Here is a 20,919-nt window from a genome sequence, read left to right as displayed (position 1 = left end):
CTCATTGAGTAAAAACAGCTCACGTGGTAGGAGAACCAGTTCTACAAGCTGTCCTATGACCTACCTCCACGTGAACTGTAATAAATAAAAATAGCACTTTTTTGTAAATATTTTAATTTCTTACTGAAAATTAGACACACAATGTTTCATGTGGCGGCGTAAATGAATGCAGAAAGATTATAAAAATATATACAGCTTTAATAAGGAAATAGACTTACAGGACCACAGGTTCCCATGGAGAACAGGAGAAGCAGAGCAAAAAAAGGGCTGCTGCGATCACGCCCGGCAGATTTATCAGTAAACATTAGCCCAAGGCGAACACGCCCCCAATGGGTGGGGCTATATCCCTACAGTTTCATTTCACTTAGAAATAATTTTTAATATACAGCTATGCATTTTAAACAATTAAACCCAAATTCCTATAATGGCTGTTTATAAGTAAGTCTCTAGGTACTGGTTGCATACAATTTTTGCAGATCAATGAGTATATGAATATTAACATCATTATTTCCTGACGCTTCAGAAGGGAGGACGGGGACTGGCATATGGGGTAATACCATTTATCAACAAGGTTAGCTTTTCAGGGGCATAACAGCAACTTCTTTAAGTTACTGTATTTAAGTGTCAAGAAAATATTAAAAATGAAACAAAATACATAATTTAGTCTATTCTAGTACTAAAATGATTATTCTTACAATCACATCAGAATGCTAAATGTGTACAGAGAATGTGACACACCATGAAATAAACACAGTTCAATGTTTTTTTAAAAAGGTAATCAACACCTAACTTGCCATTTTAAGCAAACTATGACAGGACTAAACATTTGTACTCCAAATAAAAGGAATATCACTCAAGTCCAAAAACTTATTTTTAAGATAACAACTGCTGTTACAGCCAATCAAATGGCACAGAATAAAAAAAATTAAAGCACATGGTCTATTTGATTAGTCATATTCCATAGCAAATAAACATTTATTAAAATTTTAATTAACAAACCCCATTGGCAGGTGTGAATGGTGAGCCATCCCCAAAGTTGCCAGCATGGGAGATATGTCTCCATCACTCATCTATCATGTGGCAGCATGGGGGGTGAGGGAGCTGGCCCTGAAGTCATAAGGGCAGGGAGCTGCCTGTGTCCTCCACCAGCTGCAACACTAGGGAGAGCAGGCTCCGCACCTTGCCTGGGCAGCACAATAGAGCCAATTCTGTTGGCAGAGGTGTGGGTGATGCAGCACCGTAGCTGTTAGCAGGGAGAGCTGTAGCCATTACTTGTCTGTCAAGAAGCAGCATGGACAGGGAAGAGATATCCCCTCCATCAACACCAAAGGCAGGTGGGAGAGCTGGCCCTGCCCCTCATCAGTTGCAGCACTCAGGAGAGTGGCCCCTATGCCATGCCTGAGCAATGCAGTAGAGCTGACCCTGAAGGTGTAGGTGTAAGCGATCTGACCCTAAGGACGTGAAAGCAGAACTGTCCTGCTCCTTGATCAAAACTGCAAGGGTTAAACTTGCCAGTACAATGCAGAAGAGCTTACGCTGGTGGTGAGGATGAGGGAAAGCTGGTGGGCTGACCAACTCTGCAATTACCCAGGCCCAGAAACAGGGTTGTGTTGGCCCACTCCAACATCCACCCCAACTGTCATCTGCTGGAGCATGTGAAGGAACTGGTCCTGCAGACCAAAAGTGGCAGGATTTCCACAAGACAGGGCAACAGTAGTATAATAAAGAGGCATTCCAGTGAGGGTCCATTGTCAACAATGTGGCAGAAACCAGAGGCCTCAAACTAGACCAATGACTCTTTAGCAAAGAGGGTTTTACTGCATGACTTACTGTATTAGACTACAGTAGCTTCCATGACAAGACTGATTTTTTTTGTCTTCCTCCTCCTCTCTTCCTCTCTCTCTCTCTCTCTCTCTCTCTCTCTCTCTCTCTCTCTCTCTCTCTTCCTTTTTTCTCTTAAATTTTATTTAATTTGGGGGAGGGGAGGTTGCAAAAGCAGAAGGTGGATACAAAGGGATAGGGAAATGGATGCAATGGAGATGCATGGTGTGAAAAACACAAAGAATTTAAAAAAAGTTTAATAAACAGCTGGGTACAGTAGCGCACACCTTTAATTCCTGCACTCAGGGAGGCAGAGGCAGGCAGATCTCTGTGAGACTGAGGACAGCCTGGTCTACAGAGCGAGTTCCAGGGCAGCCAGGACTGTTACACAAAGAAACCCTATCTCAAAAACAAAAACAAAGCAAAAGAAAGTTTAAAAAACAACTGCATGAAGATGTAAGAGGATGTGAATTCTTATCTCAAGAGATCATACAGTCACAAAGTTTGAAAATCACGTTACTGCTGTCTGAATCTAAACTTGAAAGCAGTATTACACAGGTGAACAAAATGTCCCCAGTAAAAACAACCATGCAAAATCTGAGAAGTAAAGTATCAGGCTAAGACCAAAGGCAAATACCTAAATAACTTAGTGTTATCTACCATTGCTTAAGTTACTTTAAATAGTGAACTATTTCAAAAGTAAACTGAACCATGAGTTATGAACCATGCCACACTGATTCAACAACAAAGATAACTTCCACATACATTTTAAGTATTTTAAATACTATTTTTTTAAAAAAAAATCTAGATAAATTACATTTTTCTAAAAGCCAGATAATGTACCACCAAGTCTTACAGATCAAAGGTATAGAATTAAAACCATATCTTAATAAAAACTTGAGGTGAATCCAAATTTTCCAGTTCTGATATGAGATGTAGTATATAAAGAAAATAAGATGTTTTCCTATCTTTAGTTGTTGAACTAGATTGTCTTTATAAGTCAAGGTTCTGATTTAAAAATAACAAAAGACAAAGCAATGAAATAAGCCAAAACCTCTTAGCTATAGCCATTACTTTAGCAAGAGTCAGTTATTTAAATCTAAATCGCTGGTTATGTATCCCACAAGGCATTTCAAAATACTATTATTACATTATTTCTCACAAGCCCATGATACTCAGAAGAAAGCTGCACAGTGATGGAACTGTTCAAGGCCGAGAACAAAGCAACCGCAGCAGCACACACAAGGCAAGTCAAGAAAAGTCCTGCCTTCCTGTTCACATAGAAAGGCAGCTCCACAGTGCAACATCTACAGGAAGACTGAGCTTCTGAATCACCTAGCAATTATTTTAAACTTTCTAAAAATGTTATTATCTTTGTAATAATAATCATTATTATGAGCAAGGGCGGAGTTTGGGCAAGCCCATGTGGAGATCAGAGGACATCTTTGGAAGCCAGCTATTTCCCCTCATATCATGAGATCCACAGATCAAACTCAGGTCATCAGGTTTGCAGTGCAAGTGCTTACATCAGCTGAGCCATCCCATGCACCTAAGAAAACTATTTTATAAAGAACCAAATGAGCTGACAGGACTATAGGCTATTTAAAAACACACACACACACACACACACACACACACACACACACACACACACACACACACAACCACCCCTGGGTATTTATTATAAAGATGCCTTGAGGAAGAAAAAAGATGAAATAAACCAGCACATTTGCAGCATTTGATTGCTTCTGCTCTCTCCAGACCCGACTATTCTGTGATGGTCTAAAGACTGCTGCCCCCAAATTTATGTGCTGAACTTTAATAATGAGTGTAATAACACTAGCAAGTGGAGCTAGTGTTTAAGGAGTGCTTAAGTCACTGTGAAAGGGCTCAATTATGAATAGGATTAGAAAACTCTATAAAAGGGCTAGAGGGAGCAAGTTTACCCTTTGGCCCCTTCCACCATTAGAGGAAATGGTTTGTGTACCCTCTGAAAGACAATGTAACAAGTACCACCTTGGAAACTAAATCCATGCCCTCAACAGACAACTATCCTGCTGGTGCCTTGACAGAATTTTCCAGACTTCTGGTTTGTGAAAAATAATTTTTGTTGTTGTTATTACTGATTTTTTAGGATAGGTTGTATCTGTGTTGCCCTGGCTGTGCTGGAACTTGCTCTGCAGACTAGAAGGCCTCAAACTCACAGAGATCTGTCTGCCTCTGCCTCCCAAGTGCTGGGATTAAAGGTGTGTGCCACCACTGCCCAACAAGAAAATAAATATCCTTTATAAACTATATATTACTCTATATATTACTCAGCTTAAAGGAGCTGACATACTGACTCATTCTCACTCTGGATTAAACAGTTAAAACCATGCAGTAGAATAGAATTATATTCTAGATGCCGGGTAGTGGTGGCGTAAGCCTTTAATCCCAGCACTCAGGAGGCAGAGGAAGGCAGATCTCTGTGAGTTTGAGACCAGCCTGGTCTACAACAGCTAGTTCCAGGATAGGCTCCAAAGCTACAGAGAAACCCTGTCTCAAAAAACAAAAAACAAACAAAAAAATAATTATAACTACACGTTATTTAAGCAGAACCCACAAATATAAGTAAGATATCACTAAATAAAAAAAGTAGGAAAAATTTCAACAAATTCTGATGAAATAATCAAGAATTAGGGAATTTTATTAACTTGCTCAAATTCCAATATATCTGACCCTCATTACTCTTGAAGAACTATTTAGTAGGATGAACCATCTTCCTTTGAATGTGGGGTGCACAGATTAATAAAAATGGGTTAATTTAGCCGGGCGGTGGTGGCGCACACCTTTAATCCCAGAACTCGGGAGGCAGAGGCAGGCGGATCTCTGTGAGTTCGAGGCCAGCCTGATCTACAAGAACTAGTTCCAGGACAGGAACCAAAAGCTACGGAGAAACCCTGTCTCGAAAATATAAATAAATAAATAAATAAATAAATAAATAAATAAATAAATAAATAAATAAATAAATAAATAAATTTAAAAAATGGGTTAATTTAAGATATAAGAGATAGCTAGAAATATGCATAAGCTAATAGGCCAAGCAGTGTTTCAATTAATACGGTTTCTGTATGGTTTTTTTTTTGGGTCTGGGGATCCAGGAAATGAACAAGCAGCCTCCGCCTACATCTGTGTAAGTATATTATGGGAAAATCAGAAACATGCTAAAGCACATGTGTGAAGATCAGAGGACAGGTCTGTGGAGCTGGTTTTCTGTTTCTATTTTACATGAGTTCCAGGGATCAAACTCAGGGTATCGAGTTTGCATAGCAAGCAAATTTACTCACTGAGTCACCTTTCTGGTTCCTACCTAATCTCTTAAATTATGCATAAAATAAACTCTGAAGTCACAAACTAAAATTAAAATAATAGTGGCTTTTAACTAATTGTTTTTAATGTGTATTAGTCCTTAAAGGAAAAAAAAAAACTGCAGAACACTTAAAATAATATTAGCTTTTAACTTTTTAGATTCATTTTTATTTTATGTGTATGCATGAAACCTGTGTTAATATTTGTGCACATGTGTGCCTAGAACCCAAGGAAAACAGAAAACAGCACTAGTTTCCTAGAACTGGAGTTATGGACACCTGTAAGCCACAATGTGGGAACAGGAAACTGAACTCTGGTCTTCAGGAAGAGTAGCCAGTGCTCTTAACTGCTGAGCCAGCTCTCTAGCCTTCAAGTTTTTTCAGCATGCTTATTTATTTGCTTGTTTTTCTACTTATTTATTTGGGTGTGTGTAGGCTCACGTGCCATATTCATATGTGTAGGTCAGAGAACAACTTGTAGAAGTTAGTTTTCCCCTTCTACAGTGATGAGGGATTCCCCTCTGTATGTTGTGAATACCACCGGTTAATAAAGAAGCTGCTTTGGGCCTGTTGATAGGACAGAACTTAGGTAGGTGGGGAAAACTAATGCTGGGAGAAAGAAGTGCAGAGTCAGAGAGAAGCCATGGACCCTCGCCAGAGACAGATGGCAGTTGGAATCTTGCCCAGTAAGCCACAGCCATGTGGCAATACACAGGAAATGGGTTAAATTAAGACGTAAGAGCCAATAAGAAGTGAGAGCTAATGGGCCAAACAGTGCTTTAATTAATATAGTTTCTATGTGATTATTTCAGGGCTAAGCAGCCAGGAAACAACAAGTACCGCCCCCAACACTACAGCCTGGGTCTCAAGGATCTGTCAGGCTTGGCAGTAGACACCTTTACTCACTGAGCTATCATCACACCAAATAGCAAAACCAAGTTTTGCGACAACGCCTCACTGTATAGTCCTGGCTAACCTGGAAATCACTCTGTAGACAAGGCTAACCTAGAAATCAGAGATTAGGCTTACTGGGTACTGGGATTAAAGGTGTGTACTACTACACTAGGCTACAAACTGATCTCGCAGTGCTACTGTAACAAATTGCACAAATTCAATGATTTACCACAGCAGAAATTTATTCTATTAATGTTCTAGTGGCCAAAGTTCAAAATCAGGTTGCTGGCATAAATGGTTTATCCTGGAAGCTTTTTGCTGCTCACCTTCATTCTGGTGGCTGCCAACAATTCTTGGAATTCCCTGTCTTATGTGGTATCACTTTAATCTCTACCTCGTTCAATCACATTATCTCTTCTCTTCAAAAGACATTTTTAACTGTATTTAGGTCTCATGCTAACAGTTTGAATGAGATGGCCCCAAAGGCTCATATGCTTGCCTGCTTAGTCTCCAGTTGGTGAACTGCTTGGAAGGATTAGGAGGTGCAGCCTACTTGGATTAGGTGAGCTATTGGAGGAGGTGTCCCTGGGGGTGGGCTCTGATGTTTCCAAAGCCCATGCCTAGCCCAGTGGGCCTCCCCCCGTCTCTGCCTGCTACTTGTGGACCAAGATGTAAAATTCCCAAGCACCTGCTCAAGCACCCTGCCTGGTGCCATGCTCCCTACCATCATGATGACATCAGACCTGAAACTGACTCTGAAACTGTAAGCAAATCACCAATTAAATGTTTTCTTTTGTAAGAGTTGCCTTGGTCATGGTGTCTCTTCACAGCAATAGAACAGTGACTAGGACACATGCTAATAAAGGATTATCTGTCTTTAAATACTTAATTACATTTCAGACTCTCTTTTCCAAATACAGTCCATGTATATATTATGGGCAGATACATCTGTTGAGGAATATCATTCAATTTATGTAACTCCAGAGACAGAAAACAAAATGGTTGTTGTCAGAGGCAGAGGGTGATTAGAAGACAGTATTACAAAGAGGCATGAGAAACTTTTTGCTCCATTATCTTGATTGTAGTGACAGCTTCCTTCATGGATATGAACATATATTAAAAGTTATTATAGTGAGCTGAGTGCCTTTAATCCCAGCATTTGTGAAGCAGAAGCAAGTGGATTGAGTACAGCCTGGTCTACATAGTGAGTGCCAGGACAGCCAGGGTTACATAGAGAAACCTATCTTAAAAATAAAACACTGTCACCCCAAAAAAGTTACTAAAGTTACCAGCAATGAGAAAACCAACATTTTGAAATTTCAAAATGCAATCATGAATGATACTAAGCCTATACAATTTAAACTCAAAACAAGCCGGGCGGTGGTGGCGCACGCCTTTAATCCCAGCACTCGGGAGGCAGAGGCAGGCGAATCTCTGTTGAGTTCGAGACCAGCCTGGTCTACAGAGCTAGTTCCAGGACAGGCTCCAAAACCACAGAGAAACCCTGTCTTGAAAAATAAATAAATAAATAAATAAATAAATAAATAAACTCAAAACAAAATAAAACAAACAAACAAACAAAAAAAAGCAAAACTAGAGTTTTTAACAAGTGAAAAGAAGGGAGCTACAACCTCAGCACTCCAGACACTGAGATGAGAAGATCATGAATTGGAGGATGACAGCCTGGGCTACATAGCAAGATGGTCCCCCTCCCCCAAAAAAGGTGGAATTGAGGAAGAAGAGAGCAATCTGAGTTGCACATTCAATACTTAACAGGGTGACAGTGTTGTAATAGGAGCGGCGGGCTAAGCTGCTGGCACCCCGCACGGCTGGCTTTACCCGAAATAATCACATGGAAACTGTATTCTTTTAAACACTGCCTGGCCTGTTATCTGTAGCCTCTTATCGGCTAATTTTCACATCTCGATTAACCCATTTCTAATAATCTGTGTAGCACCACGAGATGGTGTCTTACTAGGAAGGATTCTAGCCTACATCCATCTGGGGTTGGAGAATCATGGCGACTGCCTGACTCGGCTTCTTTCTCCCAGAATTCTGTCTGTCTACTCCGCCTACCTAATTTTCTGTCCTATTAAAGGGCCAAGGCAGTTTCTTTATTTAACCAATGAAATCAACACAAAACAGAAGACTTTCCCCCATCATGCAGTGGCTATCCTAAATAGGAAATCAATGCAAGTCAGAGAGCTTAATGCTTGTTTCCCAACAGTCCCCACATGGATCCTTGGTGAAGGCTAGTGCAGTCAGTGACCACAGAAACACTAACTCACACTACTCCCTGTGCTAACCATCAAGTGATGCTTGTAGACCAGGGAGGTTAAAAGGCAAAACCAAGAAGTGAGAGACCATCCAGGAAGGTAGCAAAACCCAACAAGAAACTTTTAAAATGGTACATCAAAACAGACTGAAAAACTAACATATATATAACCAAATAATTCAGTGTATCCATTTTCATTCTCATTAACATGACAAAAGTTTACCTTGCAATTATTATATGAGAAGAAAGGCGAAAGTGGAGAAAAGTGTGAACTCTCACAGGACTCCCTCTTCCCCAGCCCTTAATAGTAAGCATTTAATAATGCGCTGGAAAATCTGCTCAACACAAAAATTCCTGCTGCATTGTTTAGAAACTACTAAATTAAACACACATGCAAAATGCATGCTTCCTATTCCACTGAAAGTTTAAAGTTAAACACAGTAAAGCAAATAAATCTAGATTTATCTATTAATAAACTTTATGGTGTTATTACAAGGAAAATATATCACATTAAAGGACCAAAATACAATGTTTGAAAAATATCAACCATCTTTAATGAGATTGACTAAGCAACACCCATTTGTTCCAGTGTATCAGGTTTAACTCCCATGACTAGCAGTTCAGTTTGGCAATCTCAATGCATAAGACAAATAATTCATAAAAGCTTGACAGTATTATTTTTAGTTTGCATCCTTCTTGGACTGAGCCAATAAGTGCTTCTACTTTATACTACTCCAGAGACCAATTCCATTCAGGCACAAAGATGTTTGTTAGCCATTGTAAGAGAGTGAAACACTTTGTTCAATCATTATATTCAAATAATACATCTCATTTGGGAAGACATTAAGAAAATAACAATTAAAAAGTGACTATTGCTGCTTTGAAATGGTATCAAGGAAGTATGACAGAATAATCAAGACTACCCACTATGAATGAGAAGTAAGTCTCTAGTAATAGTTATGGTTACCAAGGATCATATTCGAGTAAATCTAACAATTTGTCTCTCATAAAAACAAGATTGAAAATGGTCATCTAAAACAGCTTGTTAAATATAAACAATGTTGACATGTGCCTTGATTATACTATAAATGTACCTTGATTATACAATGAAGCACAAAACGTTTTTTAATTTTAATGAGGGAGAAATACATCTAAAATTAGAACTCAACAAAAACATCTGAATCAATTGTTTCTCCCAACTACTTCCAAACAAAATATTTCAAATTCCACACAAGATTCTGCAAACCCTATGAGTACAGCTCTAATCTTGACACTGAATTTGGAACATCTCCATGGAGGAAATCCATGAACCAGATGTGAATTTCTTCTTCCAAATACATTTTATAAATATGAGGACAAATAAAACATTTCTCTACTTAAAAATAACACTGGATAGAATTAGCAAAGAGGAAATCCTACAGATCCTCAGTATCCACCACTCTAAGGCGTTACTCACTAGACTAAAGAACTATTCACTCTTCTACATTATCGGTGAACATCAACTTCATCAACCTCACACTTACTTACTTCTGTGTTCACTAGCCATATTAATCACACAGAAATAGTTTTAAATAACATTTACCTTCACAGTACATAGAGACTGAAGGAAAAAAGTTTACCTTCAGTTTTAATTCAATGCATGACTTCAAAATCCAAGGTAAACTTTTATATACAAAGAACAAGTAATCTACAATGGTAAATTAATGACAATAAAATTTAAGAAAATCTAATTTTATAATCTTAAAGTTTTATAATATTTTAAATGCCAATGACACATTTTAATATTTAAAATTTAGTATCACAAAATCCAATTTCAACATATTAAGAACTTAAAAAAACAAAAGTGGTCTTTGGGAACATATGTATATAAGGATTTATGTACTTTGTGTGTTTGAGTATTTTTGAGTGTTTTGCCTACCTCTCTCTTTGTGTGTGTGTGTGTGTGTGTGTGTGTGTACTACTTTTTGCCTGCATGTATATCTATGTGTCTGGTATACCCAGAGGTCAGAGAAGAGCATCAAATACCCGAAAACTGGAGATAGGAGATTGTTGTGAGCCGCCATATGGCTGCTGGGAATCAAATCTGGATTTTCTGAAAGAACAAGTTCTCTGAGTTATCTCTTCAGACCTTGGGGTCTTACATTTCTTTTGCCCATTCCATCAGAGATCTTTCAAATATTTAACAGATCCTACTAAATATTTAACAGAAGACAAGTCAAGAAAATAGATGAGATGTTATTTTTATGCAGAAGTGTTACAGAAATACAACTTAGTTATAAGAATGATGAACAGAGCCGGGAGGTGGTGGTGCACGCCTTTAATCCCAGCACTCAGGAGGCAGAGGCAGGTGGATCTCTGTGAGTTCGAGGCCAGTCTGGTCTATAAGAGCCAGTTCCAGAACAGCCTCTAAAGCTACAGAGAAACCCTGTCTTGAAAAGCACAAAAAAGGGAGAAAAAAAAGAATTATGAACAGATTTAATTTTAGTTTTTATTTTAAATGATAATTGCCTAATCCACCAAGAAAGAATGGCAACTCATGTACTACTGCAAATTACTGAGGCATAAATACATTTGTACAAACACATTAGACTGACTTCATTTTTGTACAACTGTTTTCAGTCACTTAATAAGAAATTTACATTTATTTTATCCTGGCATAAAAATGACTATTTTAAATTTAACAGCCTATTTTAATCTAAATTTTTTAAAAATGATTTCACAGTAATAAAAATTACTCAAATGATTCAAATTCTAAACTAAAAGAAAAATATTACCAGGTAGGAGGTATTTTAGAAATGATCACTGTTTAATTTAAAGAATGAGGATGATTTCTTGATGGACATGGATGCTGGAAACCAGTTACTACAATAACAGTAGAATAAAAACCAAGAAAGTATGTCCTGGCGTTAGGAAAACGGTATGGTACTCAACTCATAAAACAGTGTTTCTTCTCCAGTACAGATAGAACAAGACATGATTTCTTTCACATGCATACATATTCAATGCATAACTTTTCCTGCTGTGCCAAAACTATTGAGCTTTGCTAAGAATAATTCTGTGGAAATATATAGTTCTGGTTATACTTTATACAAAGAAAGAACAACATTTAGTTAAAGAGCTCTATCTCAGGTGTATGATTTTCACTATTAAAATTTCTACCAACGGGAAAGAGGAAGAGGAATTATTCTACCAGAAATTTGTCTTCTGACCTATACACATGCATCACACTACACCGATACCTGCAATCACATACACATATGTACAACATATATACATAGTAGTAAGCTTTTAAAAATTTAATTGAAAAGAAATTCTAGTAACTGTAGAGATGGCTCACCAGTTAAAAGTATGTACTGCTTTTACAGAAGATCCAAGTCTACTGCCCAGCATCCATGTCCATCTGCTTAAACCACCTGTAAGTCTGGCTATAGCAGATTGAAGGCCCTCTTCTTGCATCAGCAGATACCCACAAACACACACACACACACACACACACACACTTAAAAAGTTAAAAAAATCTAAAAATATTTTAAAAGAAATGAGAAATTCTATCAAGGGCCAAAAAAACTATTTATTTAAAAGAAACCAATTATAAATTTTATTTAATCTTAAACTTGAATGGCAGAAACTTACTCTGAATTGCATAAAGCTTCTAGTTTTAAGAAGCAAAACCTGGATGAGACTAGCCATGAACTAAAGTGTCACATTCCATATACCTTAAGATTAAATCCTAGTACCTTGTCCTTGCTCAGCCTAGATATAAGAGTGAGGACCTTGGTCTTTGCCTCAGAGTGAAACGTCAGACTTTGTTGACTTACCATGGGAAGCTTTACCCTTTCTGAGGAGTAGATGGGTGGGTGGGGGGTGGAAAGGTGGGTGGGAGTGGGAATGGGGATAGCTATGTAAAATGAGAAAAGACTATCAAATAAATTCTTAAAAAAAAAAAGAAAAAGAGGAAAGATTAAATCCTAATTTCTAAAACACATTATCACTTTTCCTTGACTTAAACTCATAAACAATAAAAATAAAAAATGTACCTGAAGGTAAACCTCCCATTCACCAACAGGTAAGCATAACTATAATCTAACATGTATCAATTAGCAAAAACATATTTGGGTAGTACTCAGAAAAAAAAGTGAAAAGAAAAAACAGAAAAGGTAGTATCAGGAAAGCAAAATTATTTTAATGATATAAAATTAAAAAATTTAAAGACTATGAGATTATTCCTTACAACAAAAGCCTACTAAGAATGTTGAAAACAAAATGAAACACGGGGGGGGGGGAAGAGGGGGACCATCAAATTTGTAAGTTATTAAGAGAAAACAGAAATGAAAATTTTTTTCTCCTTTCAATTTATTGTTGATTTTATTGCTTTTATTTGGCAGTGCTAGACCTGAACCGAGAGCTTCACATGTCCCAGCCAGGCACCGCAACACCTGAACTCTATCACCAGCCACTCCTAAACTCTCTTTACATCTTTACATTTACAAAGCATTGCAGTTTCTGTGAGACCGAGTTCTAACAGCATGCTTAGGCATTACACTTTTATAATCTAATGTATTTTATTTCAAGCTCATAAATATTTCCAGAAACTAAACCAGAAAACAAATTATTAAAAAAACTTATTTTATTTAGTTTTATTTTAGTTTATAGTGACATAAAAAAACTTATGTCACTATAGGAATTTTGATAGGTTAAATAACAGAGAATATGATTAATAAATACTTGAAAACATGAGCTAAAATATTATTTATTTCTTTGTCGAGTATTTAATGAGAGCCTACTGTGGCCTAGGGACTTCAAGTACTGCAATGCAGCACTGAGCGAGAGAGCAAAGCAAGCTGTGCTCATGAAAGCCGCTCCGTAGGGTGCTCCACGGAAAGCAGATGGTCATGGTAAGTTACTCAAAAGTTATTCAATTGTTTCATCTTCTGGAATACTTAATGTGAAATGTTGGTGAATCACTAAAGTTTCTGTGACGTTCCCAAGTAAAATGTCTCTTAGTACTTCTCCTACACAGTGTTTAAGGACTAACGAGTCTCCCTCATTAATGGCTCTAGTTCTTTTCCACTTCCTTTTCTATTTCTAGAAAAGCAGAAATTTTAAATTGTGCACAAGTTTTTCATATTCCTAGAATAAATTCTGTTCAAAGATGCTACTATAATTTTTAAAATCTTAGCACATGTTCTTCACAGTATTAATGTTACTTTTTCTCTTAATTCTTAATCCCTTTGATCAAGATTACTGTTTAAGTTTAAATGTTTTAGATCAAGCCTAGTGAAACAGGTCTGTAATTCCAGGACCCAGAGATTGAGACTATAAATTCAAGGCTTACCTGGGCTATGGAGTGAATTCAAGACCAGTCAGACACTATTTCAAAATACAACTCCTTTTGTGGTTGGTAGTAGCTGTTTTGCTGTGTGTGTGTGTGTGTGTGTGTGTTTTAGTGTGTGTGTTTTATAAGAGATCTTGGGGATATAGCTAAATCGTAGCACATTTACCTAGCAAGCATGAGATCCTGTTCTCAATTCTAAAAGCCCTGGGAGAAAACATAAACTTTAAATACTAGTTGTGAGGACTTAGATAAATTATTTAGTTAACTCAATTTTGAAACAGGAAAAAAGGCAGTGATTTCTCTAAAAGATTACAGAAGAAATTAAATGAAGTAATACATGTAAGGGCACTTGGGACATAAAAACCAATCAGCAAATATTAGCTATTACTAATTACAATGTATTTTTATTTATCTTTGGAACTCCGCATGCATCAACATCCTGAGGTCTCTGTTTTTCTCCAGCTTTGGAAAAACACAGTTTTTCTCTTTTATCAGACAATCTAATTTCAGGATTGAGAACTCCTATAAGACAGGAGGAGGGCAATGTTATAAAAACCAGACTAGGAAGCTTTGTCCTTTCCCTATCCAGGCAGTGTCAAGTGATGAACATCTCTTGGGACAAATGGGGACAAGAAAAGACCCTCCACAGCACAAGAAGTAGAAGTGTGAGCTGGAACAACCTGTTGTCAACACTAGGATTGGCCCATATCACATAAATCTGAGTTTGAGGAGGCAATAAAAAATAACATGCCCTGAGATTGGATGCGGGGAACTTCTCCTGGGGCTCTGAGTGTTGCACTCAAAAAACAAGGATCATTGCTGCCGTCTGCAATGCACCAACACCCTGGTGAAGAACTGCATTGTGCTCGCTGACAGCACACCAAGCAATGGTAGAATCCCATTTCACACTGCCCCTGAGCCAAGAAGAGGCCAAGTTGACTCTTGAGGAGAAAGAGATTTTAAACAAAAAACAATCAAAATTAAAAGAAATATGATGAAAGGAAAAAGAATGGCAACATCGGGGGTCATCTGGTGAAGCAGTTCCAACAGGACCAGTCCAGTGCAGTGGCCTGCACTGCATCAAGCCTGGGCCAGTGTGGTAGAGCAGAAGGCTACGTGCTTGAGGGAAAGGATCTTTAGAGTTCTGTCTGAGGAAGATCAAAGCCTGGAAAAGCAAATAAGTTGTCATCTGTAGCTCATGTAATAAAGGTGCTTATTTTTCTTTTTTTAAAAAAAAACAAACTATAAGACAAAAACTGAAGCCTCGCTTCTCATTCTGTCTTCATTGTTCTTAATATCTCTTACTTTTTTCTTTGAATCTGTGATTTACCTACACTCATTCTAAACTAATTTATGCTTTAATTATTTTTATTACTTATTATCTTTATTATTATTAGTTCTACTTCTTGTGTTTATTTTCCTGCTTTTTTTGAGAAATTTACTTCTCCAGGGTAAAGATTCAGAGGATCAAGAACCAGAAGCAACCATTCTGGCAAAGGCCTATGGCTAAAATACAAGAACAAAGGATAGGACAGACAGAAAAAGGTTGGGTAACTTGGGCTGAGGGGCCTCTGGCAGTGGGACCAGGATCTATCCTTGGTGTATGACCTAGTTTTTTGAAGCCCATTCCCTATGGTAGGATGCCCTGTTCAGCCTTGGGTCTGGTCCTACTTCAACTTAATGTGCCAGGTTTTGTTGACTCCCCATGGGAGGCATTACCCTTTGGGAGGAGTGGATGGGGGTGGGATGGGGGAAGTGAGGGAGCGTAGGAGGAGGGGTGGGAAGGAGAACTGTGGTTAGAATATAAAATGAAATTAAAAAGGAGGGAGGGAGGGAGGGAGGGAGGGAGGGAGGGAGGGAGGAAGGGAGGGAGGGAAGGAGGAAAGAAGAAAGGGAAGAGAAACCAAGCAAACAATTTACAATGGTTTCTTATTGCTTCCTACTTCAAATGTAGCTACTCCCAACTTTCATGGCCCTCCACTACCTGGCTTCATAAATTTGAAGAACTGCAATTTCTACTCCTCCTCCCCCCACTCCCTGACTGAGTCAAGTCTAGTCCTTTGAGCAAGTTTCCATTTTACAACTCTACTTTGGTCTGTTCAATGCCAGTGTCTCTCTATAGCAAAAAAAAAAAAAAATTCTAATCAGCCTTCACTCAATTCAGGTTTCACTCAAATTCATTCTGCGTTGTCAATAGAGCTAGGTGAATGCTGTCAATAGAGCTAGGTGCATGCTGTTATGTTACAGCAGTATGCACCTGTTCCTTTCTGAACTATTCCTTTCCCTAACAGACCTTGAAAGCCTTTGGAGTATGGAAAGCACCCATCTCTTCTCCACCAGCGGAGAGAAACTATTAGAAAGAGGAGGGTCTTAGGGCTAGAGTATAGCTTAGTGAGAGAAGCCAAGTAGGCTGACGAGGCCCTGGGTTCAACAGAATGCATGAAAGAAGGAAAAATGAGGACTGGAGAGTAAAGAGACGCTAAAGAAGAGGCTAGAAGAGAGAAGGCAGCAAAGAAGGGAGCCACAGAGAAGGGGAGGAGAAAGGAAGGAGGCTTTAAAAACAGAAGATTCAATCTTAGAAAATTAAATGAAATCCTCAACCAAAGAGTTAAAAGTAGTTCAGCTGTCCAAAGTCTAGTTTGGAAACTGTTTTGCTTTCACAGTATTGACACATGAACAAGGCAAATCAAACTGTAAGAACCAAAACCTAGGCTCTACTTTGCTTTCCAACTTAATGGAACTTTAAAATACAAACAGGCCCGTTATTCAGTTCTGTTTTTTGCATTTTAACTCACGACTTTCCACATTTTTGAGTAGACTGAAAGTTTATGAACCTCAAAGTGTCAACATAAATTAAGGGTGACTGTTCAAAGGAAACGAGTGGACGGCACTGGTGACCTCTTAGAAATACAAAGCTGTGTTTCGGTACTATTCACACTTTTATCCCGAACTATAGCCATGCAATATGATTCCTTTTGAGGATTACAGCAAAGCTGTAAAGCTATGACGTTCCTAACGAATGAGGAGTATCTAATTTAAACAAAAGGCAGGAGGAAGGAAGGAATACAATACTTCTGGTCAAAAGTCCTCTTTCTGGAATCCATGATGAATGAGAAGAATTTTCATCTCACAAAACAACGTGCAATTCTTCATGTCACTACAACTTGCTTAACCCCTGAAACAACTGATCTTATTACAAAACAAATTAAAGAAACAAAGTCTCTTTCAATTCCTGCTCTGATTCATTAGAATTCACCTTTCCTTCACCTCAACCAGTAGATACTGAATGCAAATGTTAGTTACACTAAAGGACAGGACATTAGACCATTTATGAATTCAGTTATCCTTACTCACTGACCGATGACTCTATTCCTATTTGTACATTTTTAAAGTAAGACTTATGTCCTTCCTGACAGTTCTTTTGGCATTCCAGATTACAACAGGGACTCAAGTACAACAAAGAAAAAAATGCAGTAAGTCAAGAGTTAGGCAGGACAAGACTTACAAGCAACCACATACATGTAGTCAAATTCTTCAACAAAGTAAGAATCCTTATTTACATATTTTCCAACATAATCTAACCAATGAAACTTAGTTCTGCCTTAATATCAAACCTTGAATTGTAATCATAAAAATGTATGTTTGTAATGTGTGTATCAGGTAAAAGTGCTTACAAAGAATGTCTCCCAGTCTTTAGTAAGTAGTTGCTTATAATATCACCATCAATTTTCTTCTTCCATTTTAGAAGAAAAACTAAAAGTCTATTTTACATAAAATTAGAAATGATGGTTAAACAAATTATTTTTAATTTCTAGAACACAAATAAAGACTTTTTAAAGTTTTATAACTGTTCAAAATAATGCAAAACTAATGATCTTTCTGCCTTGGCTTGCCAAGCCGTATATTTTAAACAGTTAAACAATTTCTGTATCTAAATTACTTTAACAAATGATTGTTGTTATTTCTTCTGCTGATTACTTCTCCCTCATACACCTTCCTTTGTTAAAGTCACATCTGCAGGGAAAAAAAGGCTACTAAAAAAAGAACACTCTGCTCCTCCAAGTTCACATCCTGCCAGCACAGAGGAGTGATTTTACATATTAACATATTTAAGATAGAAATCTTAGGCTCAAAATTAAAGTAGCTGTATTAATAATGTACTTTACTACATAAATCTGTGATCTTTGCCTAAATCTCTGGTAAATTTTAGCATGTTTTCTAAACTTTATGTAACAAAGACTGAGTAGCTCTTGTCTCTTGCAATGTATCCTTGTCTTTAGCAGTGAGTATATTTATCATTAGTGATTGTCAGGTGTAAGTATTCATATTGAGGTGCATCCTTACAGACCCCAACACTGAAGGTTTCTGGAGGGGTTTTTTGTTTATTTGTTTTCTTCATTAAAAAGATTCTCTGACTTCAAGTCTAATGTCTAAATTGAAAACAGCATGTAAACTACAAATAGTTAATTCCATAGAGTGAAATTATTTTCATAATGCTAGGCAACATCAAATAAGTATCATCCACCAACTGATAAGGAACCAGATCACAGGAATAAAATATACACAGAGAAGCAATGCTTGAAATACACATGGAACAGTTTTAAGTTGGCCTGGTTTACTCAGACTCAACTTATTTCCTTCTCTGAAATCCCTCAGTCCTCCTTTCCTTTAAGAGGATTTATTCAGCCTAATTTGTCCTTAAGGAAGGATTTAACATGAAAATGGAAATGTTCTTGAGGGCCCTGAAACCCACTTCCCCGACTGTATTTATAAAACCCCAACAGTGCTTTGATCAGGAAAATTTTTTTGTTTTCTTTCGTCCCACCAAATGGTAGTAAGAAGGGAAGGAAAACCTGTCTCTCACAGTCAGTTTTAAGTGTGAGTAATAGTTCATCTTTCACCACAAGTTTCCTATCTAATTTTTTTAAAAAAGCAACAAACAGTTCTCTAAGAATATGTATTTCCATAATCCAAGAACTTTCATAAAGGCCTGAAGAATAAACTATATTTCTCTGATATTTTAGAGTATGAAGCTGGGACTCAAAAAAAAAAAAAAAAGCATGAAAAGGGGCTAAGTGTTTGAGTCATAAGAATTTTCTAGCATCTCATTTATTCAGCACTCTCAATTGTGCGGCAAAGAGCCCAGGTGGTTAAAATTAGGTAAACAAGCAAACAGTAAAAGAATAAAATTAAGTATCACAAATCTTTTTTAAAGGGAACTTGGTTTCCCTCACAGGAGAACCCTTTGGCTGTCACTAAATCATCAAATACTATCAAATCTTGCATAAAATTCTAGCAAATGCAAGTGACAATGGAATCTACAACAAACACATGTACATGGAAGCTACCTTTATATCTATACACGCACACTGTTTTTTAAGGATCACTTGTTAGAACAGATGATGAGACCTAATACTCTCAAAGAATACTATGACTATCAGTGGTGACAAACTGCTAGTATGGACTCTCGGGAATGTGCACGGCTTGTAAAGCGTATGCTTTTCTAGTTATAAACACACACCCCTACCTTGTCTATGCTTTTCTAGTTATAAACGCACATCCCTACCTTGTCTATGCTTTTCTAGTTATAAACACACATCCCTACCTTGTCTATGCTTTTCTAGTTATAAACACACACCCCTACCTTGTCTATGCTTTTTTTCTGTCTTCTGCCACAGCAACTCTGTCATGAGTCACCACATTACTATGACTTTACCCCTCTCTGCCTAGGTCTCACTATTTCAATAGCTGGATTCACCTGTTATAAATCTATTGAATTCAAGATCAATCAAGGGTTGTGATGCCATAAAAGCATGGATCCCTGTAACGTGCATTTTCTAAAGAGACACTCAAGGAAGAGTCTGATGGAAAAAAAATTAGAGTAAGAATGGTAACATGAGGCTCAGCTCATAAATGTGTACAATATACTTGAGTAAAATTTCCTTTTCTTTTCTCTAAGTAGCTTACTTAGTAAGTAGTAGTAATTATATTATAATGACTTGTATCTTTTTCTTTAAGATTACTCAGTCTGACATCTTCTGCTATTATATCAAATACTCAACATCATCAACCTATAAAGAAAAGGGTTACTTCTGCTCACAATTTTAGAAGCTTCAGTCCATGATTGGTTAGAACCACTCCTTTTGGTTCCATGGTCAAATAACACATGACAGAGAGTACACAGCAGAGCAAAGACCTGCTTTCATGATCAGGGAGAAAAAAGGAGAGAGAGGAAGAGACCAGAGGCCCCACATACAGCCTCCTTCAAGGGCAATGACTAGAAGCCACCATACAAGGCCTACTTCTTAAAGGTTCTACCACCTCCCATTATCACCATTCTAGAGAGAAAAGTATTAGCACATGGGCTTTTGGAGACATTCTAGATGAAAATCATAGCAAAAATAAAGACTGGAGGACTTCATCCTACCTGGCAGTTTCACAGTATCTCAGTAGGAAAACAGTAGGAAAACACTCAAGAGGTTTCAAAATTATTTCAAAATACTGAAATAATTTGTAGTTAAATGAAAAAAACAACTGAAAAAAACTCACAAATATTATAATAAACTATCCTTACTTGAAAAACAAAACAAACAAAAAACCCCAAAATTTCTAGATTATTCAAAAATAGCTGTAAGTGTACATGGAGTTTTCATTTTGTTTTGAGACAGGGTCTCATTGTGTAACTCCTGTTGTCCTGGAACTCTGTGTAGACCTGGCTGGCCTCCAACTCAGATCTGCCTGCTCTGCCTCCTGAGTGCATGGATTATCTGTTTACATTTTGCTTTCTCTCATTAACATATTTTTGAAGAGCTTTCTAAATAATTTCATTTCATTCTTCTTCAAAGATATGAGCATATGGATAAAGACTATTAAAGTTTTAAGTAGCTTGCTATTATAAGAATCACCAGAGGCAGCTACCCCCACAGGAGGAGGTACAAGGAAGCAACCTCAGCAGAAGCAGCCCCAAGCAAGCAACCTCCATGGGAGCAGGCCTGAATGACCGCCCAGTATTGCAGAGCGAGCCCAGGGAGCACTAAGCAACCACCAGAAACACTGGAACCGTGGCCCTGACTGCACCATGAAAAGCAACCATCTGAGCCTTGGATCCACTAGCACCTGGAAGACTGATCACCAGAGACACAGACAGCCCCAACTACACCAATCGGAGAAAAAGATGAACAGACAAGGTAAGAACAACTCAACACCACAAAAAGCAACAAGACACCAATAAAACCTAGTGACCCTAC

General features: G+C 37.7%; 1 protein-coding gene and 1 pseudogene across 1 annotated transcript in view; one reads left to right on the top strand and one right to left on the bottom strand.

The window, feature by feature from the left end:
• The window catches only part of Sbf2 (SET binding factor 2), a 403,356-nt gene that overhangs the window by 261,304 nt on the left and 121,133 nt on the right, over positions 1-20,919 (bottom strand).
• LOC130879234 (40S ribosomal protein S8-like) lies at positions 14,295-14,853 on the top strand (annotated as a pseudogene).

This window comes from Chionomys nivalis, chromosome 8 (assembly GCF_950005125.1).
Source record: "Chionomys nivalis chromosome 8, mChiNiv1.1, whole genome shotgun sequence".
Lineage (NCBI taxonomy): Eukaryota > Metazoa > Chordata > Mammalia > Rodentia > Cricetidae > Chionomys > Chionomys nivalis.
The sequence above is the reverse complement of the archived record's forward strand: the minus strand, read 5'-3'. Positions and strand labels throughout refer to the sequence as shown.